Source organism: Temnothorax longispinosus, chromosome 7 (genome assembly GCF_030848805.1).
Source record: "Temnothorax longispinosus isolate EJ_2023e chromosome 7, Tlon_JGU_v1, whole genome shotgun sequence".
NCBI classification, from domain to species: Eukaryota; Metazoa; Arthropoda; class Insecta; order Hymenoptera; family Formicidae; genus Temnothorax; species Temnothorax longispinosus.
The window spans coordinates 20,614,644-20,627,944 of record NC_092364.1 but is presented as its reverse complement, the minus strand read 5'-3'; the positions used below and the strand labels follow the sequence as shown (position 1 = coordinate 20,627,944).

At 42.7% G+C, this 13,301-nt stretch overlaps 1 long non-coding RNA gene across 1 annotated transcript; it reads right to left on the bottom strand.

Annotated features, from left to right (window-relative positions):
- Positions 1 to 114: 114 nt before the first annotated feature.
- On the bottom strand, positions 115 to 2,935 carry LOC139816016 (uncharacterized). The gene is made up of 3 exons (XR_011732891.1): positions 675 to 2,935; positions 387 to 419; positions 115 to 302 (listed from the first exon to the last, which is right to left on the bottom strand). It is a non-coding gene; the product is annotated as an uncharacterized lncRNA (long non-coding RNA).
- Positions 2,936 to 13,301: the final 10,366 nt, after the last annotated feature.

The window sequence follows — 13,301 nt, the reverse complement described above, 5'->3', positions numbered from 1 at the left end:
ATACCGGTGGAATATACCGGTAGTTAGGCACGAAATTGCGACAGACCGTATGCCCTCCTCTTCGTCAACATCTACGTGCAAAAAGCACGGCGGAAAAAGTGCTCGTTACATTCCGGCCGTGACGTGACACGCGAAGCCGTATTTAAGCTGATGCCTAACGCGACGTATCTGTTCGACTTGAAAAAGGTAATATTTACCGCAAAGTTGTCCGACCGGCGCCCGATGCCTCTCCTAGGCCTCCTCCTCCTCTCGGGCTGTAGGATTCCCTCGATGCGACACTGTCCAGGTCCCTAGTTTTTATTCTGTCATTTAAACAAATAATTCGATTAAACAAAAATAGGCCATAGTTATACATATAATACAATATATAAATTAATTATACTCACTGCCTTTGATGCGACTTTCCGCATCGTTATTTTCTAAAGCATATAAATAAACGATTAAATTCTTACACGCATCAAACTTTTTATTCATCATTCAAAATTAAATATTTATTTAAATAATTATACATTTATTGAAAAAGATCTTTACAAGACTGAACGTTTATAAAAATTCAAATTACGTTTTTTAAATTATTATTTCTAAATCGTAAAATATGGTAAAAAAATAAAACAACGCAAGAATAAAAGAATTAAAAAGAATTACTATTACACAAAATAAAAAATAATATTTACTGTAAAATTGGTATGCTGGCGCCTGATGCCTCTCCCAAGCCTCCTCCTCCTCTCAAGCTGTCCTCTCAGGTTGTTAGCTTGGAGTGTCTTTTTGCGATGTTTCGTCGAGATATTCTTTTTCATTCATTTGTAACTATGTTTTTCTATAATCCTCTTTATCAGTCATTATTTTTCCAATTTTTCCTCTACAAACTTTTCGTAATTTTTCCGCTGCAATTTCCATCTTCAATACTTCTTTTATCTTAGTCCTCCGTTTACCCTTTTTACATGGCCGTCTCTTCTTTTCTTTCTTGATTCCCTTTTTTCTTGTTTTATTTTTTTCTTCGGTCTTCGTTCTTCTTTCGTTTCGCTGTCTCCTCTATCGTGATGCTTCACCAACAGAGTCCTCTTGATTCCTTTTCATGTCTTACTACGATCCTTCTTTTGGTGTTATCCTTTTTGCTTTATTTATATCTTCCTAAACAAACTGTTCGTAAGTTAATCATCGCAATTTCTATATCTTCAATATTCCTTTTACTTTGGTCGCCCATTTACCATTTTTACATGATCGTTCCTTCTTTTCTTCCTTTTAATCCTTCTTTGATAAACTTCTCTTTCCTTCACGCTCCATTTTTTCTTTGATCTTCATTCATCTATCATTACATTGTCTCCACTATTGCGATGCTTCTTCGAGATATTCCACTTCATTCCTTTTTATTGATATCCTCTTGTAATCCTCTTTCTTCGTCGTTATTTTTCCAATTCTTATTCGGTGTCTTCGGTGAACTTTTCGTAAATCCTCCGCTGCAATTTCTATCTTCAATGTCTATAATTCTGTCTTCTTTTCACCTTGATTTTTCGTTTATTCTTTTTACATGGCCGTTTCTTCTTCCCTTTCTTGATACTCTCTTGACAAGCTTCTCTTTCTTTTTGTTCTATTCCTTTCTTCGGTCTTCGGTCTTCTATCGTTGCGTTGTATCCTCTATCGCGATCCTTTTTGCATGGTCATTTCTTCTTCCTTTTCTTGATCCTCATTCGACAAACGTCTCTTTCTTCTTGTTCTATTTTTTTCTTCATTCTTCGTTCTTCTATCGTTATCTGCGTTGCGTTGTCTTTTTTGTCGCAATGTACCGCCAAAAAATTCTTGTTTATTTCATTTAATAATGACGATCTACAATTCTCTTTCCTCCCCCTTATTCTTTCTGCTTATTTTGACCCTTAACAATTCTTCAAAATTTTTCTTCTCCAATGTCCATCGTCGATATTACTTGATTTTTGTTGATGCTGCTTGTATCTCGTTTGTACGTTCCGTCCGTTTCTCTCTATCGTTGTTTTTCTTTCTTACTTCGATTCCTCGTCAACAAAATCTTCATAATTTTTCTTACGTAATTTCCATCGTTGATACTGTTATTTCTTGACGCTGCTTATACTTTATTTTGTTCTTTATCTCTTGAATCTTCATTCTATTATCATTATTATGTCGTCTCTTTATCATCTTGTCAATAAATTCTTCTTAACCCTTTTTTCACAATTTTTTCTTCGATCTTGCATCTCCTAACCCAATAATATTTTATTTCTGGACATTTCTCTTCTGGAATGTAAAGTACATTTTTTAAATTTTTTCTCTTGAATTTGTTTTCTCTTATTTCTTTAAATGATAATCCAAAGGCTGAAAATAAAAGCTGGAAATAAAAGCTGAAAATAAAAGCTGAAAATAAAAGCTGAAAATAAAGGCTGAAAATAAAGGCTGATAATAAATGCTGAAAATAATGAGACGCCTCCCTTTTTTCCGGGGGCATCTCTTTCATTAATTTAATTCGAGATTTAATTACTTATATTATATTACATTACATGTTACCAACTTGTTAATATTATAATTGTATTACTGTGTTTTATAAAACTTTATACCGAGAGAAAAGGACCCACTTTTACCGGGCATCGTTGCAATTAAATGTACTTTGGCTAAACTTGGCCTAGCTTTTTCTTAAAAAATTATGTTACACTTTCAATTTTATAGCCAAACATTCATCCGATAAAAATGGGACCTGTAAAGGCCCTCCACCACCCCCGCCGATTCCAATCAGCGGTCCTCATTTCCCTAGATATAAGCTTTATATTTTTTGTTTTTACTTTTTTTATACATCTTCTATTTTTTACACAAGTCTATGCCAAAATCAAATACATGTTAAAAAGCAATAAAGCAATACAAAATTACATAGGTAAGTATAAGATAAAATTGTGTACAAGATACCTTATTAATTCCGGGTTACACAAAAACGTTGGAAATGTGTATCTATATTAACACATCGTCCGTAATTTATAGCAATATAACTCAACGGTATTGATAAATGACATCTATAGTTACGCAATATTTATTATCAATTATAAATTTAAAATTATGTAGCTTACAAAATTTTACGTAGTGCAAGCAACCGCACTCAGAAAATTATTAAACTTTACAATTACCCTTCTTCAATCATAGAAAAAAATATTTCCAATACTGGCATGATTGACAATATTTTGGAAAAAAGAATTTTGTAGTAAATATTATTGCGCGAAAATTTAAGCAAAACTTCAGGTTAAGCCAATGATCAAATAAGGTAAATCACGATCGAACATTTGGCAATAAATCGATCCACAATACTTGCGATACCTAATTGTGATATTCGTAATTTCTATAATATATCACTGATACACAATGCAAGTCCTCCATACTTATTTTTATTTTACGCGATAATAAATATAACTTCAGAAGCATTAAGCGTTTACGTACGTGTCTTTTATGTCCATTTCTACCAATGTAGATTAACTTTAATCGCGGTTTAACTTACTTTTCATCTTTTTCTAGTTCTTAAAATTAGAGAAAGATAAATGATAAGTTAAACCAAGATCAAAGTTAATCTCCATTTATATTACACATATTTATTTAGAATTAGATATTTTTACTTAATTTAAATTAAAAAATTTAATTCTAAATAAATATGTGTATTATATTAAGTAAATAAGCTATTGGCAGCAATCTAAATAAATATTTCTTTGGATTAAAATTTTTTTTTTTTTTTAGTGAAGAAATTGCGACAATGACCGTTTTTGTCACATTTAAGAAAGGATAACAAACTCAACAATTTGGCCAGATCAAGGCCCCTTCGCCGAGTGGCACGCTGGTTAGCAACCAACGCAGAAAAAAACGATCTTTATGGTGACGAGCGACCTGAGTTTTGCTTCTTATCATTCTCCTTAAGATCGACCTGCGAAGGATAGTTATAAGCGATCCGTCAAATATCGGCGCTTCCGCTGTCGAAGGAAATTAAATTTTGTATCTTCCGGGCTGCTTCCAATAGTAGTGATTTCAGCAGCAAGTCAATAACATTTACTGTTGTTTAACAATATAATTATACAATTCCCGAATATTTATTTTAATATATTATCGATATTTATCATATTGTAATATGCGAAATCAAAATTCGTGCGAGAAAATATATATATTCTTCCATTATTACAAGATACATATAACTTTCTATTAAAAAATACATGGATAGAACAGTTTTTTAATGGAAAAGTGATTACAAACGAGTACATTTAAAAATAATGAAATACATGCGCCTTCATCTTTTTTAATATATGCGGGTACAAATAATTCCGGGGTAAACTCAATTCGAGACGAGTCGAATCCGATAATAGATTCTGAAAAATTTTATATAGAAATATTATAAAATATATATCTTATCATTTATTACATTTATATGTATGACAAAGAAAAACTTTAAATCTTTTCTAAAAATTAAAATTAAAATTAAAATTAAAATTAAAATTAAAATTAAAATTTATAGAATAAAATGTCACCATTTGCGCATGTATTTTATTATAAAAATATCTAAACTATTTAAATACTTAAAAATTAATCTTTATGATTTAAATCAGCTAACATCCATGTATCTGGAAGTGGTCCCTATTAAAAAGAGACTAAAAATTAAAGAAAATAAACATACACGTTTGTAACTAACATTCTTAAGCACGATTTAAATATATCGATAAAAGTGTGCACAGATTATTAATTTAAATTTATTTTCTTAATAGTATAAATTTATCGTTATTTCCATGCACATTTTACTATTAACTATTAACAAATGTTATTATTGTAAAAATAATATTAATGTTATTTATTAATGGGAGAACATTTAATGAGAAAAATAAAATCTTCTCTAAGAATGTAATAATTGATTCAGCGATGATTGTGAAACATGTGATTAGTCGTCATGGACTCATTGCCAAAACTACTGCTTTCAGAAACTACTAAGAAAATCTGGGATGAATTTCGCTCCTGCAATGATAGCCCCCAATTTTCAATGAGACGCCGAACTAGTTGCAGATAGTTCCTTCGGAAATCGACGAGAAGTTACTCATCACGACAAAGATCATTCCGACTCTACGCCGGTATACGAACCACAGATTCGTTCGCCCATCGCCGAGACAGCAATCCCAACTACAAACGTGAAAAAAACGCGATGTTCGCAATGGCCTTTCACAAATATTTACCGCAAAAAGAAATGTAAGAAATTAATTTAAAACTAAAAAGAATTTAAGAAAATAATTTAGTACTAAATTAATTTCCTAAATTTAGGACTAAGCAATTTTGCGACTTTTAAAGTACCTGACGATAATGCTCCTGAATCTCGAAACTATTTTCTAGAATACAATATTCGTGATACATTCGATCATGACTCATTGTCAGTAAAATGCAGATGTCAAATTTCACGAGTGGAAAGTTAACATTCGATCACTAGCTTAGCATAAAATCTTTATATTTTTATTTGAAAAATTCTTATTATTGTATGTACATTATAAAAATTGGCGATAACTTTGAACGCTATTAAAGAAGGATAAAATAAGAAATTTAAAAAGAAATAATTTAATTATGTTTTAATTTAAAAAATTTCGTGTTATATACGCGTTTCGATTTTGTGTAATCCAGATTACACAATTTAAACATACTCTCTTCTACAATTACATTTTACAATTTCATATAACAGAATGTAATGTTTTGTACATAATTCTGAACCTTATATTATTGTATTTCTATAAAAATAAATTTAAATTTCTTAAAATTATAAAGCACATTAATTTTTTTCATTATCGAATTACCCCTCCCTCAACCCTACCTATTCGTATCCCTACCTACCCGATTTTTTATTTATTTTTTACCCAAATTTCTACCTATTTACGCATAATATTCCTACCTATACCCGTGTCTTTATCTGGTATACCTATAGTTACGATCGCGGTTACGCAAAATTAGAAAAACGCGCGCGAATTTAGTTTTAAATTCGAACCGTTTAGAAGTTTTATTGAAAGTTTAATTTACGCAAAATAGAGATTCGAGACGGTACCTTTCCGTCTCTGATTACGTGCAATCGCACATATACAAAATAACTTTATATAAGCTTAACATTATCTATATTTTTTTGTACTTTGATTGGTGTGGTACACCAACCTACCTTAATCCTCTTCGTCTTCTTTCTTCCGGCCAGAGTAGACTTACCTTTTGTAATACCTGGCCGTATCATGGCTCATATAGCCAGAGATCGATAACAAGAAGAAATACTCCTTCTGGTGCCGGCTAATCATCGCCGGCAATAAGCGTAAAAATTTACGCTTTTGTATAATCCGCGAAACACGAACACGTCGCGAAGGACCCATTATATTAATTAAATCAATTAAGTACAAAATTAAAAATAAACAATAACAATAATAATTTCTTTAAAACATGAATTAATTTAACATTTAGTCTTTGCGCGCGTTTATTCGTAGCAATTAAGATATAATATTCAATAATTAAAATATATATTCAATAAAAACAAATTTGAATTAAAAAAAAATCTTTATGTCGACAGTTTTAATTCGAAGAGATTCGATTATGACTATGAACTTTATATTAAACTTTATATTATTTTAAATACTAACTTTATAATATGTGAATAAACTTTAATTTAAAATTAAATAAGCGAAAAATGCTAGACGCGCCATTCGATAGAATCTAAGGCCCATATACGTGTATTCATCGATTCGAACGATTTGTTACTAAATCTCATCTCAAAAGCATGTAGATGAAAAATTCAGATGAATGACGCAAGATCCGGAAAGGATAATAAATTTTTCACACAATTAGAATTGATAAAAATATCTCGTTGTACTGTGCTAATTATTAAAATTATTTTTTGTATAATATGTTATTTTAAAATTATTTTCAAATGATGTAAAACTGTTCGATTCTAAAATAATTACTTAGATAATTAACTAGAAAAAAATCTTCTATTTTATAGCGATAAATATATATGGGATCTTACATCATATTATTATTTCAACTGGTAAAATCCAGTTATCAATTACCTCAACAGACATATTAATTTATCACTCACCGACCCCGATGCGCAACAGCGGAATTACACCTGCCACGTAGCTACGTTGTATCTGTAATATACGAACATAAAATTCATATTAAAATGGTGTTCAAAAAACCTAATGTTTTGAAACATAATTCCTATGTGCATCAAACTTTTTATTATTCAATTAAATATTAATTTAAATGATGAAACATTTTATGAAAAGGATCTTTACAAGGATAAATTTCTACAATATTAAATTACTTCCTTTCTTCTAATTATTATTTCTAAATTATTGTGAAATAAAGCGAATCAAGAATAAACAAGAAAAAAGTTGCTTTTACACAAATAAATAATATTTACCGCAAAGTTGTTCCGCTGGTGCCCGATACCTCTCCCAGGCCTGCTCCTCCTCTCAGGCTATCCTCTCGGATTATCAGCTCCCTCGATGCGAAGCTGATGCTTCTTCGCGCGTTGATATTTTCTGTAACATAAAAATTATCGAATCGATTAAATAATTGTCACGCGCATTGAACATTTTATTCGTTATTCAGATTAATACACATTCAAATTACTTCTTCGCAAAAAGGTCTCTACGTTAGAATCAACTTGAATCAAATTTTTCAAATTATTTCTTTTTACTAATTTATATTTTAAAACACGGTTTAATGTAGCAACTGAATAAGCACAAACGAAAAGAGAGATTCTATAATATCTTTAGAAAAAAATAAAAAGTAACAATTACCAGAAGTGTTGGTACGTTGATGCCCGATGCCTATCCTAGGCCTCCTCCTCCTCTCAGGCTGCTCGGAATGTCAGCTACGCAGCATTCCCTCGCTGCTCCGATGTCACGTTCAGCGTCGTTATTTTCTGAAATATTCAAATGAACGATTCGATTAAGTAAAGACAGAAGAGATAGAAAATTTTTGGACATAAGTAACATAGTACGTAAAAATCAATTACACTCACCACTTTCTTTCAGGCTGCTCTGGCCGCAAAATCCACCTCCACCTTCGGGTCAAATAGAAGTCTCGAGCCACATTGAGACTCGTGGCAATGCAGTGTGACTTCATCCATTAAGCAAGAAAAATTAAGAAGCCATTTCGGCCATATTGCATTAATTTTACGACGTTGTTGCAAAATAGTCGAAATGTTTCTTGACCTTTCTCGCTTAATAGAAATGTAATTGCTAAAAGGAATTAAAAATTATTCTCTACCTTTTTTTTTTTTTTTTTTTTTAACGTGGTGGAAATCTTCGAAAGACTCCCCCGCCCTGAGGAAGGGAGGGAGAGTGTCGGATTCTACGCGCACGCGTACCACCGTTACGAGGGGCGCTTCAGAGGACCGAAGTCCCCTGAGCCTCCCTCAGCGTGGCATCGCGCGCCCATAGCCTACCGACTAAAACCACCACGAGCAACCCTGACCTAACTTTCTAAGGGTGGTGGGTGTCGATCCGCAGACACACGCACCCCGCGCGACGACCTAACCGCCTAAACACTCTCAGGGTGGTGGATGTCGATCCGCAGACACACTCACCCCGCGCGACGCGACGACCTAATCGCCTAAACACTCTCAGGGTGGTGGATGTCGATCCGCAGACACACTCACCCCGCGCGACGCGACGACCTAATCGCCTAAACACTCTCAGGGTGGTGGATGTCGATCCGCAGACACACGCACCCCGCGCGACGCGACGACCTAATCGCCTAAACACTCTCAGGGTGGTGGATGTCGATCCGCAGACACACGCACCCCGCGCGACGCGACGACCTAATCGCCTAAACACTCTCAGGGTGGTGGATGTCGATCCGCAGACACACGCACCCCGCGCGACGACCTAACCGCCTAAACATTCTCAGGGTGGTGGATGTCGATCCGCAGACACACTCACCCCGCGCGACGCGACGACCTAATCGCCTAAACACTCTCAGGGTGGTGGATGTCGATCCGCAGACACACGCACCCCGCGCGACGCGACGACCTAATCGCCTAAACACTCTCAGGGTGGTGGATGTCGATCCGCAGACACACTCACCCCGCGCGACGCGACGACCTAATCGCCTAAACACTCTCAGGGTGGTGGATGTCGATCCGCAGACACACGCACCCCGCGCGACGCGACGACCTAATCGCCTAAACACTCTCAGGGTGGTGGATGTCGATCCGCAGACACACGCACCCCGCGCGACGACCTAACCGCCTAAACACTCTCAGGGTGGTGGATGTCGATCCGCAGACACACTCACCCCGCGCGACGCGACGACCTAATCGCCTAAACACTCTCAGGGTGGTGGATGTCGATCCGCAGACACACGCACCCCGCGCGACGCGACGACCTAATCGCCTAAACACTCTCAGGGTGGTGGATGTCGATCCGCAGACACACTCACCCCGCGCGACGCGACGACCTAATCGCCTAAACACTCTCAGGGTGGTGGATGTCGATCCGCAGACACACGCACCCCGCGCGACGCGACGACCTAATCGCCTAAACACTCTCAGGGTGGTGGATGTCGATCCGCAGACACACTCACCCCGCGCGACGCGACGACCTAATCGCCTAAACACTCTCAGGGTGGTGGATGTCGATCCGCAGACACACGCACCCCGCGCGACGCGACGACCTACTCGCCTAAACACTCTCAGGGTGGTGGATGTCGATCCGCAGACACACGCACCCCGCGCGACGCGACGACCTAATCGCCTAAACACTCTCAGGGTGGTGGATGTCGATCCGCCGACACCCGCGCCCCGCGCGACGACCTAATCGCCTAAACACTCTCAGGGTGGTGGATGTCGATCCGCAGACACACGCACCCCGCGCGACGACCTAATCGCCTAAACACTCTCAGGGTGGTGGATGTCGATCCGCAGACACACGCACCCCGCGCGACGCGACGACCTAATCGCCTAAACACTCTCAGGGTGGTGGATGTCGATCCGCAGACACACGCACCCCGCGCGACGCGACGACCTAATCGCCTAAACACTCTCAGGGTGGTGGATGTCGATCCGCAGACACACGCACCCCGCGCGACGCGACGACCTAATCGCCTAAACACTCTCAGGGTGGTGGATGTCGATCCGCAGACACACGCACCCCGCGCGACGCGACGACCTAATCGCCTAAACACTCTCAGGGTGGTGGATGTCGATCCGCAGACACACTCACCCCGCGCGACGCGACGACCTAATCGCCTAAACACTCTCAGGGTGGTGGATGTCGATCCGCAGACACACGCACCCCGCGCGACGACCTAACCGCCTAAACACTCTCAGGGTGGTGGATGTCGATCCGCAGACACACTCACCCCGCGCGACGCGACGACCTAATCGCCTAAACACTCTCAGGGTGGTGGATGTCGATCCGCAGACACACGCACCCCGCGCGACGCGACGACCTAATCGCCTAAACACTCTCAGGGTGGTGGATGTCGATCCGCAGACACACTCACCCCGCGCGACGCGACGACCTAATCGCCTAAACACTCTCAGGGTGGTGGATGTCGATCCGCAGACACACGCACCCCGCGCGACGCGACGACCTAATCGCCTAAACACTCTCAGGGTGGTGGATGTCGATCCGCAGACACACGCACCCCGCGCGCGACGACCTAATCGCCTAAACACTCTCAGGGTGGTGGATGTCGATCCGCAGACACACGCACCCCGCGCGACGCGACGACCTAATCGCCTAAACACTCTCAGGGTGGTGGATGTCGATCCGCAGACACACGCACCCCGCGCGCGCGACGACCTAATCGCCTAAACACTCTCAGGGTGGTGGATGTCGATCCGCAGACACACGCACCCCGCGCGACGACCTAATCGCCTAAACACTCTCAGGGTGGTGGATGTCGATCCGCAGACACACTCACCCCGCGCGACGCGACGACCTAATCGCCTAAACACTCTCAGGGTGGTGGATGTCGATCCGCAGACACACTCACCCCGCGCGACGCGACGACCTAATCGCCTAAACACTCTCAGGGTGGTGGATGTCGATCCGCAGACACACGCACCCCGCGCGACGCGACGACCTAATCGCCTAAACACTCTCAGGGTGGTGGATGTCGATCCGCAGACACACTCACCCCGCGCGACGACCTAATCGCCTAAACACTCTCAGGGTGGTGGATGTCGATCCGCAGACACACGCACCCCGCGCGACGCGACGACCTAATCGCCTAAACACTCTCAGGGTGGTGGATGTCGATCCGCAGACACACTCACCCCGCGCGACGCGACGACCTAATCGCCTAAACACTCTCAGGGTGGTGGATGTCGATCCGCAGACACACGCACCCCGCGCGACGCGACGACCTAATCGCCTAAACACTCTCAGGGTGGTGGATGTCGATCCGCAGACACCACGCACCCCGCGCGACGACCTAACCGCCTAAACACTCTCAGGGTGGTGGATGTCGATCCGCAGACACACTCACCCCGCGCGACGCGACGACCTAATCGCCTAAACACTCTCAGGGTGGTGGATGTCGATCCGCAGACACACGCACCCCGCGCGACGCGACGACCTAATCGCCTAAACACTCTCAGGGTGGTGGATGTCGATCCGCAGACACACTCACCCCGCGCGACGCGACGACCTAATCGCCTAAACACTCTCAGGGTGGTGGATGTCGATCCGCAGACACACGCACCCCGCGCGACGCGACGACCTAATCGCCTAAACACTCTCAGGGTGGTGGATGTCGATCCGCAGACACACTCACCCCGCGCGACGCGACGACCTAATCGCCTAAACACTCTCAGGGTGGTGGATGTCGATCCGCAGACACACGCACCCCGCGCGACGCGACGACCTAACCGCCTAAACACTCTCAGGGTGGTGGATGTCGATCCGCAGACACACTCACCCCGCGCGACGCGACGACCTAATCGCCTAAACACTCTCAGGGTGGTGGATGTCGATCCGCAGACACACTCCCCCGCGACGCGACGACCTAATCGCCTAAACACTCTCAGGGTGGTGGATGTCGATCCGCAGACACACTCACCCCGCGCGACGCGACGACCTAATCGCCTAAACACTCTCAGGGTGGTGGATGTCGATCCGCAGACACACGCACCCCGCGCGACGCGACGACCTAATCGCCTAAACACTCTCAGGGTGGTGGATGTCGATCCGCAGACACACTCACCCCGCGCGACGCGACGACCTAATCGCCTAAACACTCTCAGGGTGGTGGATGTCGATCCGCAGACACACGCACCCCGCGCGACGCGACGACCTAATCGCCTAAACACTCTCAGGGTGGTGGATGTCGATCCGCAGACACACGCACCCCGCGCGACGCGACGACCTAATCGCCTAAACACTCTCAGGGTGGTGGATGTCGATCCGCAGACACACGCACCCCGCGCGACGCGACGACCTAATCGCCTAAACACTCTCAGGGTGGTGGATGTCGATCCGCAGACACACGCACCCCGCGCGACGCGACGACCTAATCGCCTAAACACTCTCAGGGTGGTGGATGTCGATCCGCAGACACACTCACCCCGCGCGACGCGACGACCTAATCGCCTAAACACTCTCAGGGTGGTGGATGTCGATCCGCAGACACACTCACCCCGCGCGACGCGACGACCTAATCGCCTAAACACTCTCAGGGTGGTGGATGTCGATCCGCAGACACACGCACCCCGCGCGACGCGACGACCTAATCGCCTAAACACTCTCAGGGTGGTGGATGTCGATCCGCAGACACACGCACCCCGCGCGACGCGACGACCTAATCGCCTAAACACTCTCAGGGTGGTGGATGTCGATCCGCAGACACACGCACCCCGCGCGACGACCTAACCGCCTAAACACTCTCAGGGTGGTGGATGTCGATCCGCAGACACACTCACCCCGCGCGACGCGACGACCTAATCGCCTAAACACTCTCAGGGTGGTGGATGTCGATCCGCAGACACACGCACCCCGCGCGACGCGACGACCTAATCGCCTAAACACTCTCAGGGTGGTGGATGTCGATCCGCAGACACACGCACCCCGCGCGACGCGACGACCTAATCGCCTAAACACTCTCAGGGTGGTGGATGTCGATCCGCAGACACACGCACCCCGCGCGACGCGACGACCTAATCGCCTAAACACTCTCAGGGTGGTGGATGTCGATCCGCAGACACACTCACCCCGCGCGACGCGACGACCTAATCGCCTAAACACTCTCAGGGTGGTGGATGTCGATCCGCAGACACACGCACCCCGCGCGACGCGACGACCTAATCGCCTAAA